This window comes from Rattus norvegicus, chromosome 18 (assembly GCF_021556685.1).
Source record: "Rattus norvegicus strain SHRSP/BbbUtx chromosome 18, alternate assembly SHRSP_T2T, whole genome shotgun sequence".
Taxonomy (NCBI): Eukaryota; Metazoa; Chordata; class Mammalia; order Rodentia; family Muridae; genus Rattus; species Rattus norvegicus.
In genome coordinates this window covers 62,452,173-62,462,029 of record NC_141551.1, presented here as the reverse complement: position 1 = coordinate 62,462,029, position 9,857 = coordinate 62,452,173, and positions in this window count along the sequence as shown.

Genomic DNA, 9,857 nt, shown 5'->3' with positions numbered 1-9,857 from the left:
GGCAGTGCAGACTGTGGGGTACACTGGGACCCCCACAGGCTTCCCAGTCGGATATCACGACTGATGTGGAACCCACGGGACCAGGGTACCGAAGTAGGTATTGCCATGTCTCCAGGCAGTAAGGGTTAGAAGTAGGCTGAAGCACAGTGCGGCAACCTGGTAAATGTAGAGAGTCAGTCAGTGTCTAGGACTCCACAGATCACCACCCTTGAAGGACACTGAGTTCAGTTCACGAAGGTGAGTCATGAAACCCTGCTAGATTCTCCCCCACCACACCATGAGAGCATACTTGATCCACAGAAGAAGAGAAATCTCCAGATCTTAGATTCGGTGAGCACGTGTTTCATCGGCATCTTAACATTGAATGTGTAAGAGATTATCAACAGACCCAAATCCCACGATTCCAAAACGAAGCAGCAACGCTGTCTTTGTGGTGATGGTTCTCAGTGTAGACCACTCAGCCCCGTCAGTAAGAGAAAATGCATTTAAACGAAATGGAACTTTAACAAAGCCCCGGCTACATTTCAAGTCCTGTCATGTACCAATCAGACAAATTACAATTGTTCAAATAGAAAGAAACCAAACTGTCCTTCTTAAACACTTGCCAATTATTCTACATTGACTCTGAACTTAATTGACTGCAGTTTCTACCACTAGAAACCATGACAAAATGAGAAATTCACAGCAGGCAAGAGGTGGTCACATCTTCTTAGAACAAAATATTAATTTGTTTATAAACTTCCATAAATCTTTTCACATTGATCTTCATAACTTTGGAATTTGATATAAAATAGGATATTGGAGCTAGCGTTAATGGGAGGAGAGGCCCTTGGTCCTGTGAAGGCTCGATGACCCAATGAGGGGGAATATCAGGGTGGTGAGACTGGAGTGAGTGGGTGGGTGGGGGAGCACCCTCATAGAAGCAGTAGGGAGGGAAGATGGGATAGGGGGTTTGCGGAGAAGAAACTGGGAAGGGTGATAACATTTGAAATGTAAATAAATAAAATAACCAATACAGATTTTTTAAAAAATGGAATATCATGTCCTCAGCAGCCCCGGCCCATTCAGTCCCTGTTCACTGCCTACTAGAATATTGTTTTCAGCTGTCTGGACTCTGCTGTATTCAACAAACTAGAATAATGCTTGTATAGTTAAACATATGTTGAATGAAAGCAAATGTTGGACTATTAAACTGTGAGTTTCAGGGCAAAATGAGGACAGAGCATGCGCTGCTAAGGCTCAATCCTGTACTCACAAAATCCATTTACTGAAGTCTTAAGGATGTGACTATACTCAGACTTCTACTTCTTACACTTATCCTTCTCTTCTTGCTCATCCTCTTCCTCCTCCTCCTGCTCCTACTCTTACTGCTACTTGTCCTCCACCCTCTCCACTTTACTCCCTCCCTCCTCCTCCTTCTCCCCTCCTCCTCCCCTCCCCCTTCCTCTTCCTCCTTCTCCTCCTCCCCTCCCCCCTCCTTCTCTTCTTCTTGCACAGTCTTGCTATGTAGGCCAGGATAACCTCAAACTCAGAATCCTTCAATCCCATTCCCTAAGACCTAGGATTACAGACATGTACCACCACACCCAGACAAAGCTAAGGCCTTTAAAGAAGTTAGAATTACATCATCAGCATTGCCCTAATGGAATATGACTGCTGAGCTTAAAGATAATATGGCTACTGTGCCTTTTTCTAAGAGGGAAGCCAAGGTGAAGACTGAAGACAGACTAAAGATGGGGTCATCAGAAAAATCTAATCTAACTTACTGTCCTTTTGAACTTGAGCTTCTGGCCTCCAGAAGTGGAAGACTAAGCATTTCTATTGTTCATACTATTTCACTATGGAAGCCCTGAAAACCTAATATTTCTGCTGATGGAATGAACACATTAATAAATGCAGAGAGTTATAAAAAAAAAGTGTTGTTTGATAAATGTTAGGTTTAGTCATGCAGCAAAACTCATGCTACAAGCATGGAACTGGGTTTGGTCTCTAAGGGAAAATTCAAAGAGGGCAGTGATGAAACTTCCAAACCTTGTTGTTCTGAACAGTAACCATCAATGGCTATTAATATAACCAGAACATAGCCTGTTAATTTCAGTTGCCTAATCCAGATGTGATGACTGCATTTACAATGACTAGATTCCAAATAGAAGTGAAGGTATGGTCTACACCGTACCTCTGGCCAGGTTAATAGATTCCCAAGAAATGATCACATGTGTTGTCACGAAGTCTCACTTTCACAGAGCAATTCATCTCCCCCATTAGATAGAAATAAATGTCCTCATGGAATGTTGGAGAAATGGAAATCTTGGGCTATTTTGCTACAATAAAAAATGGCCTGAAAATATTGGAGGCTGTAAAATATGATTACCCAGTGCATGTACAGAGATAAAATTTATTACATAAACATTCAGTGTTCCCTTCGTTGAAAAAGAGGCAAAATTCACTAAGGAGTCTAGTGTGTGGAAATGTCTCCTAGATTAAAAGCAATGAATAACCGAACCGCACACAGGGCAACACATTTTCAAAGTTCCATGTATTTAAAGACGAATGACAGTGTTACCCTAAAGCTACAGAGTCTGCACAGTTTCCTGGAGAAAGACTAGGGAGCAACTGAGGTCAAAAGATATCATCAATTACCAGGAACTTGAAACCTGCTGTTAACCTTGTTAAAGGGAGGTAAGCGTGTTGTTAGAACCGTAGACTATATCCTACTGATCACACAGACAGAAGATCCATGAGGAGAATTATGTGCTTGCTCTGGGAGATGGTGGGCTTATCACATTTGAAACGAACAATTAAATTTGAGACAGTAATCTAAGGAAACTCGGTTATCATGGCTCTTGGTCAATACTGGAAAATGATGTTGGTAAACCAAAGGAGGATGAGACAAATAAGAAAAAGAAAATAGTTTTGCTTTCTCTCACATAAATTGTAAAATTGTTTTTAAAATGTCATTTTTCTAACTGTTGACTAAAGATTCATAATAACTGGGCTGGGTAGATGGCTCTGTGGGTTAAAGACACTTGCTACCAAGCTTAACCATCTGTGTTCAATACCCAGGATCTACATAATAAAAGAATTAAGTTCCACAAACTGTCCTCTGATTATTGCACCATGTGCACACTGGCACGTGCGCGCACACACACACACACACACACACACACACACACACACACACACATGCATATATACACAGGAGAAACCATGAAGAAAAGATAGAAAAAAAGGAAGGGATTCCAAATAGTTGTTAAATTACACTAATGTATGATGTTGAACACTTAATGAATTTGTTGAACTTGTTTTATATATTATTTATTATATTTATATATTATATATTATATTTGTATAATATATATATAAAATCATGAACTTGTTAACTATCATTGATTTGTTCAGAAATAATTCCATTTCTTCAACTAATTAGTTGAGAATACTATGACCATGTAAAATGATGTTACATCTGGCAAAATTTCAAGGAATCATAGTACCCCAGCACGTGAATAATATGAAATTAATACATTAGACAAGTTCTCAACTTTGATGACCTTGAATACAGTTCCACATGTTGTGGTGACCTCCAACCATATTTTGTCGTTACTGCATAGCTGTCATTTAGCTACTGTGTAGACTCATAACGTAAATATCTGATACATGGTCCCAAAAGGGTCGTGGTCTACAGGTTGAGAACTACTGCATTAGACTAAGAGCACACAAGCCATGATTACAGAAAACGAGCTGTTTGAGGTCATCTTCAAGTTTTCAAGCTGAAGACTGTAAGCAAGCATATATGCTGCAGCATACTGCAGGCATATTCTCATATTTTGAGCCTCAGGAACTCCAGTGCATAAATCACCATAATAGCAGTGCCCTGGGAACTGGTTGCTTGGTCTGCTGTTTCCAAAATCACATGCAGCTTCTTATTCACCTGTCGAGATTCCTCATTTGAGACAGTATTATCGCAACTCAATGTATTATGCATTCATCTGCTTTTATGATTTTTCAAGCTAATTCTCTCGTGTGTCAGTGTGTAGACCCTATAGGCTTAAATAACCAATCTATTAGCTCCTAAACCTGTGTCCCAGACTTACTTCACCTTTAGACAGTCTTGACTAGCTCTCCCATTTTTACCCCTGGGACATAACTCATAAGAAAATCGAATTTATAATGTCCAAAAGTGAATTATCATCTTTTCTCAAATCAGCTTAGTCAATACCAAATCCATCCATCTGGTTGACCTCTTTGGAAACCTGGAGTCATACTGATTACTTGTCTTTACGGTTCATGCCAATAAATAAGCTGTTGTAATTTTTATTATATTGAGTCATATAGTGTTTTAATCTGCAGTCCTATTTGCAATGCCAAGTTCTAGTTACTTCGTGCCCAGTGGTATCTCCTTACATATTGTCTTTATTGTGCCAACTATGTTCATCAAGTTGCAAAATCTTCTATGATCAGATTTCTGCCAACCTGGCTCCCCTCTTTCCTGAGTCCTGTCTTTTGGTATATGAATCGCCACGTGGTTCCTATCATTGCCTGTGATCTTTCTTGTCTTGATAACATTGCCACGCTGTCCCATGGGAAGGAGATCACCATGCTTTCTTTTTTACATCATAGTTCTTAGTTACAGCTTAAAATGTGGTGCTGGTGACTCTTTAGAACAGCAGTTCTCAGCCTTCCTAACACTGCGACCCTTTAATTCAGTTCCTCATGTTGTCATGACCCCCGCCCTTAAAATTAATTTCTTGCTACTTTATAACTGTAATTTTGCTACTGTTGTGAATCCTAATGTAGATATCTGATATTCAGGATATGTGATATGTGACTCCCAAAGGGGGTTTGAGAACCATTGCTCCACAGGAACTATGCTCCCCTCTCAGCTGGGTCACAACCCAAGCAGCCTCAGAAGCCATAGAGGGGTCTCTCCCTCTGACCTTACTATTAGATCCTTCTGTTTCTCCTGCACTAATGAAAGAGTATCAGGCAAGCTAGTGCCTTAGTTACTTAGGCATCTCCTGGAGCCACCAGAACGATGGCAGTCTATCACAGACATCGAGAGTGAATGAATGGAAGGGCAAACAGCTTTAGGAAAGATGGATAATGGCTATCGTCAAGATCTTATTTTCTTTAAGTCACTACTAAAGTATTATTTTCTCTAAATGTTATGGATTGTTGCCTAAACTCACCCATTAGAGTCTTTTCAGACCTCATTTAAAGCGAAAGCTAACTCATGGGAAGCCATGCACAGTAGAGGAACTAGAGGACAGGGGTGAGAAGGATGCAGTGTGGAGAAAGAGAGGCTGACCAATTAGTGCACAATGTCTGATGTTTTTAAATATCATACTTAACCTGTTAAATGTATACTTAAGTCATAATTTTCAAAATACAGTAAAAATACATACAGACTTAAAATCAGAAATAGTATATTGGGAAGGTATGTTACAATTTTCATAAGAGTAAGAATTAGTAGTAGAAATAATAAATGGATCTGGCAAATGGGTCTCAATGTTCATTTAAATGAGTTCATTAGAGTTTTAGGTTTTTTATTCTTTCCAGAGAAATAGTCTCTCATGACTTATAAGTGAAAATGCTCAAGGAACTCTTTTTTCTCAGAGGAAGAGAATATCTTTCAGCTTCATTTTTAAAATTTTAATGTCTAATAATTCTTAAAGAGTTGTACTGGTATTGTGTGTGTATGTGCATGTGTACATGTGTATGCATGTGTATGTATGGGCTAGTGTGGAGATGATTACAGAGTCTACAGAAAGGGTACGGTGGCTGTAAGACCCCTTGAAGATGAAGTTACAGGCAGTTGTTGGGCTGTTGCTGCCCGGTTGGGTGCTGAGATCTGTCCCTTTCTTTGACAAAACAGCAAGTACTCTTAACTTCTGACCTACTGACGCACCTATTTTTCCCTATGAGTACCTTGCTTTAAGATGGTAAATACTGATAAAACAGCTAATGTTTTAATCCAAAATTTGTCAAAATTAGTGGGTATAAAAGAAAACCTTTCAAAATATTTGGTTATTTCTACTTTGGGGGTCTTGTTTGTAATTTGAATGACCACGTTAAGATGTCACATAGCTGCATGTTTTCTACAGAAGCACGGTTGATTACTAGTTTTTGTCAGGAACTAAAGTTTTAGGACTATACCGACATTAAATGGAATGATGTCTGAGAACGGAATGAGACCCTATTTAAAATGTTGACACAGAGGCTATCTTGTGTGTGAGTTGAAGGCAAATCCATTTTGTGGCTGGAATATTTCAAATAGATCTGAGCATATTCCCTCAGAATCCAATATGCATACATCTTGAGCCCTTTTTCACCTTGCCAGATAATTATTGGCACATTTTCTGTCTTCCCAAACAAAGAGCATGCCAATAAAAGATACTCTAATTGAGTCTGCAGGGAAAAATGTTATCTACAGGAAACTTTTGGAAAAGCACGTCTTAAGCTAGAAGACATATTGTCCTCACAATGTAACCAATAATAGGAAGAGTTATAAATAATCGTCACACAAGTAGATTGCTTCTGGAAATGAAAGGTGAAAAGGGACACTTTATTATTAAGTCTCTCACTTAAAGATCTCTACTCTGATAAGGATTTATTTGTGACATGTCAGCTATTAGGAGCCAGACCAAGTTGTTTCATCTGTGAGCTGGCAGGCGGAAGTAGGGTGACACTTTGACTCTCTTACAGAATCCAAGAGTGCAGAAGTAGAAACAGACTTGCTGGGACTTAATTTTCCCTGAGGTTCTTACACTTGGCTTACTGTTATCAATGGAGAAAGGACTCCCTCAATTATCCCACCTCTCAGTTCAAACTATAGTCCTGAGAGGAAATCTTCTGGCCTCTTTGAGCCGCTGGTTAATCACTGCAATAGGGCACAGGAAAGACTGTGACCTGGATGTGTGCTCCAGGTTCTGAGCCTGGTTCCTGCTCTACAATAATCTGCATGGTGAAGCTCTCCAGGTCCACCTCTCTGCTCCTCCACCTCTGGTTGTCTCACTTCGTGTGTCTACTACTGTGACCTGGTCCTGGAGATGATACCTGACACAGGAAGATCTTCTTAAAGTGCTGGATGCTGTTATTGACCTATGATCTGACACAAGAGGCCACGCCAGGAAGTTCAACTGCAATATGGGGATATCCGAGTAGAGGGTGATGAGTACTGGACATAAAAGTATAGAAGGCAGCATCACAGCCATGTGGAGTCCTAAACAGCTAATGTTAGGCTATATGGGAGCTACAGGACCAGGAACCTAGATTTAAAAAACAAAGCAAAACTAAGGATGTTGAAAAGGAAATTACAACAGCATTTGAAATACATCGGAGGACCCAACGGTGGTCCCAGGACAATAGCTTAGTTCTTGATACAGCCTTATAATTCAATTCCTTTCTTGGCTGGACTTTCTTCTAAATTGTCTATAAAAGTAAGGGAAACTTCACACTGACATTGTCTAACATCTCTTACTTGGACATAAAGCCAAACTTCCCCAACATTTTTTTGCCTTTCTCCCAGGAAAATGTTTGGTAGAAAGGTGTCTCGGTGACTGTGCTATTGCTGTGAAAAGATACCATGACCAAGGCAACTCTCAGAAAAAGAAAGCATCTAATTAGGGCTGGCTTATAGTTTCAGAGGGTTAGTTCATTATCATCAGGGTGGGAAGCAGACAGGCACTGGAACAGTAGCTGAGAGCTATATATCCTGATTCACAGGCAGTAGGCAGTAGGCAAAGATGGAGAGAGAAACTGGGCCTGGTGTGGGTTTTTAAAACCTCAAAATCCACTCCCAGTAACATACCTCCTCCAACAGGGCTACATCATCTAACTTTTCCCCAAATAGTTCAACTTTCTGGTGACCAGTATTCAAATATATGAGCCCCTGGGAGCTGTTTTCATTTAAACCATTGCCAAAGGGGTTTGGCAGTGACACTGATATACACATCAGCCACCCCATCAGCATTTGGAATTTAAATATTCCCCTAAAGCACAAATCTTAAGAGCTGGAACCTTATTCTTTGGAAGGTGCTGTAGTTGTCACAAGCTGTGGCTTGGTGGGAGCTGGTTAGGTCACTGGGAGCATAGCTTTGAAGAAGATGCTGCCTTACCAGCCCCTTTTTCTTTTGCTTCCTGTCCACCAGGAGTTGAATAGTTTGCACTTTGCACTTGCTCTAAGCATATACCCTTGGCTTGCCTCAGGCTCCAAGACAATAGAGTCAACCGACAAAGAACCAAAATCTATGAAACTGTAAGCAAGATCAACCTGGGTACAAACAAGTTTACAAATGACTTCAAGATAGTTTCGGGGGGTGGCAGGACCTGAGATCTCAAAGCCATTTGCCTTGTCTACTACTTGTATTCCACTGCTGTAACAGATACCATGAGCCAAGACAATTTGGGGGAGAAGAGTTTATTTTGCTAACAGGTTACAGCCCATCGTGGAGAGAAGCCAGTGTGGGAACTGAAGCACGAATCACAGAGGGATGCTGTTTACTGGTTTGCTTCCCCTGGCTTGTTCAACTGCTTTCCTTGTACAGTCCAGACCCACCTGCCTGGGGATGATACTGCCCACAGTGGTCATTTAGCAAACAAGAAAATGCCCCACAGCTATGCTCACAGGGCAGTCTGATGGAGACAATTCCTTAATAGAGGGTCTCTCTTCCTAAGTGTGTGAAGCTGACCAGAATTAGCCACCACATGTAGCATGGGACTTGACTTTACAAGACATTCCATGAGCATTTATGGGTGCTCTTTAACATTATTTTGCGATGGCGTTGCTGCTTTCTTTATAAGGTCAAGCAGACAGTAAAGAGATCTGCTATTATTTAATTTATTTTGGGTGTGCTATAGTTAAGGGCCTACTATGTTGCTGTGCAAAACTATCGACTTTATTTCAGTAGAAAAAAATGAAAGGCAGTTAAAACCAGTGATACAAGAAAATCTAAATTTATGAGTCAGTAAAAGGATGAATGGCACGTTTTATTGTAAATGCGTTTGTTGTGATTTTATACAAGTAGAGGTTTTCCTAATAAGACCCAAGCACAGATTACTGATAAAATGTAGCAGGAAATGGCAGAAAACAAAAACCAGTTAAATTTAATGAGGAATAACTTTATAAGGAAGTATTTGAGAAAATGTCCACTACACCCCGATACCTATAGCTTTCAATAGATCCTATGTTTTGAAAATATTTACAGATGAGGGCTTAACGAAACAAGGCATTCTGTCATCAACTGTCTTCCCACAAGAAGAGGAGGTTCTCTACAACCTATATTCCTTCTTCCATCCCCCAATTAAGGAAAATGGACGTACAAGAACTAAGTTTGCCCAAGGTAGTCAAAACCTCCCTTGCAAAGAAGGATGCATCTCCATATACGGGTTGCAGTCTTCCATTTGTGTAAAAACGAGTGAGCTCGCTGGGGTGCTGACTTGACCCGTGCATGTTTTTGACATGGAGTGAATAGACGGGCTACCCTAAGCTGCTGCTGCGCCCAAAATGGAAGCTTTAATGCTATCTGAATTAAGTGCACAGAGAAAGGATATCTTCGTCAGCAAGAATTTAATAACCGATGGTCTGGTTGTGATGGTGCAATACTTTAATTCCACCACTCAGGAAGCAGAGGCAGAGGCAGAGGCAGGTGGATCTCTGTAAGTTCAAGGCCAGCCTCTTCTATATAGTGAGTTCTAGGACATCCAGGGATACATAGTGAGACCCCGACTCAAAGAAAACCGAACAAACAACAACAAAAAGAATTTAAGGAACACTCCCATGACTGAAGCGCACGGAGAGCATGTTGGATCTTGAAAAGAACATCCAATCTCCAGCGACTTCAGGCAGGACACACAATATA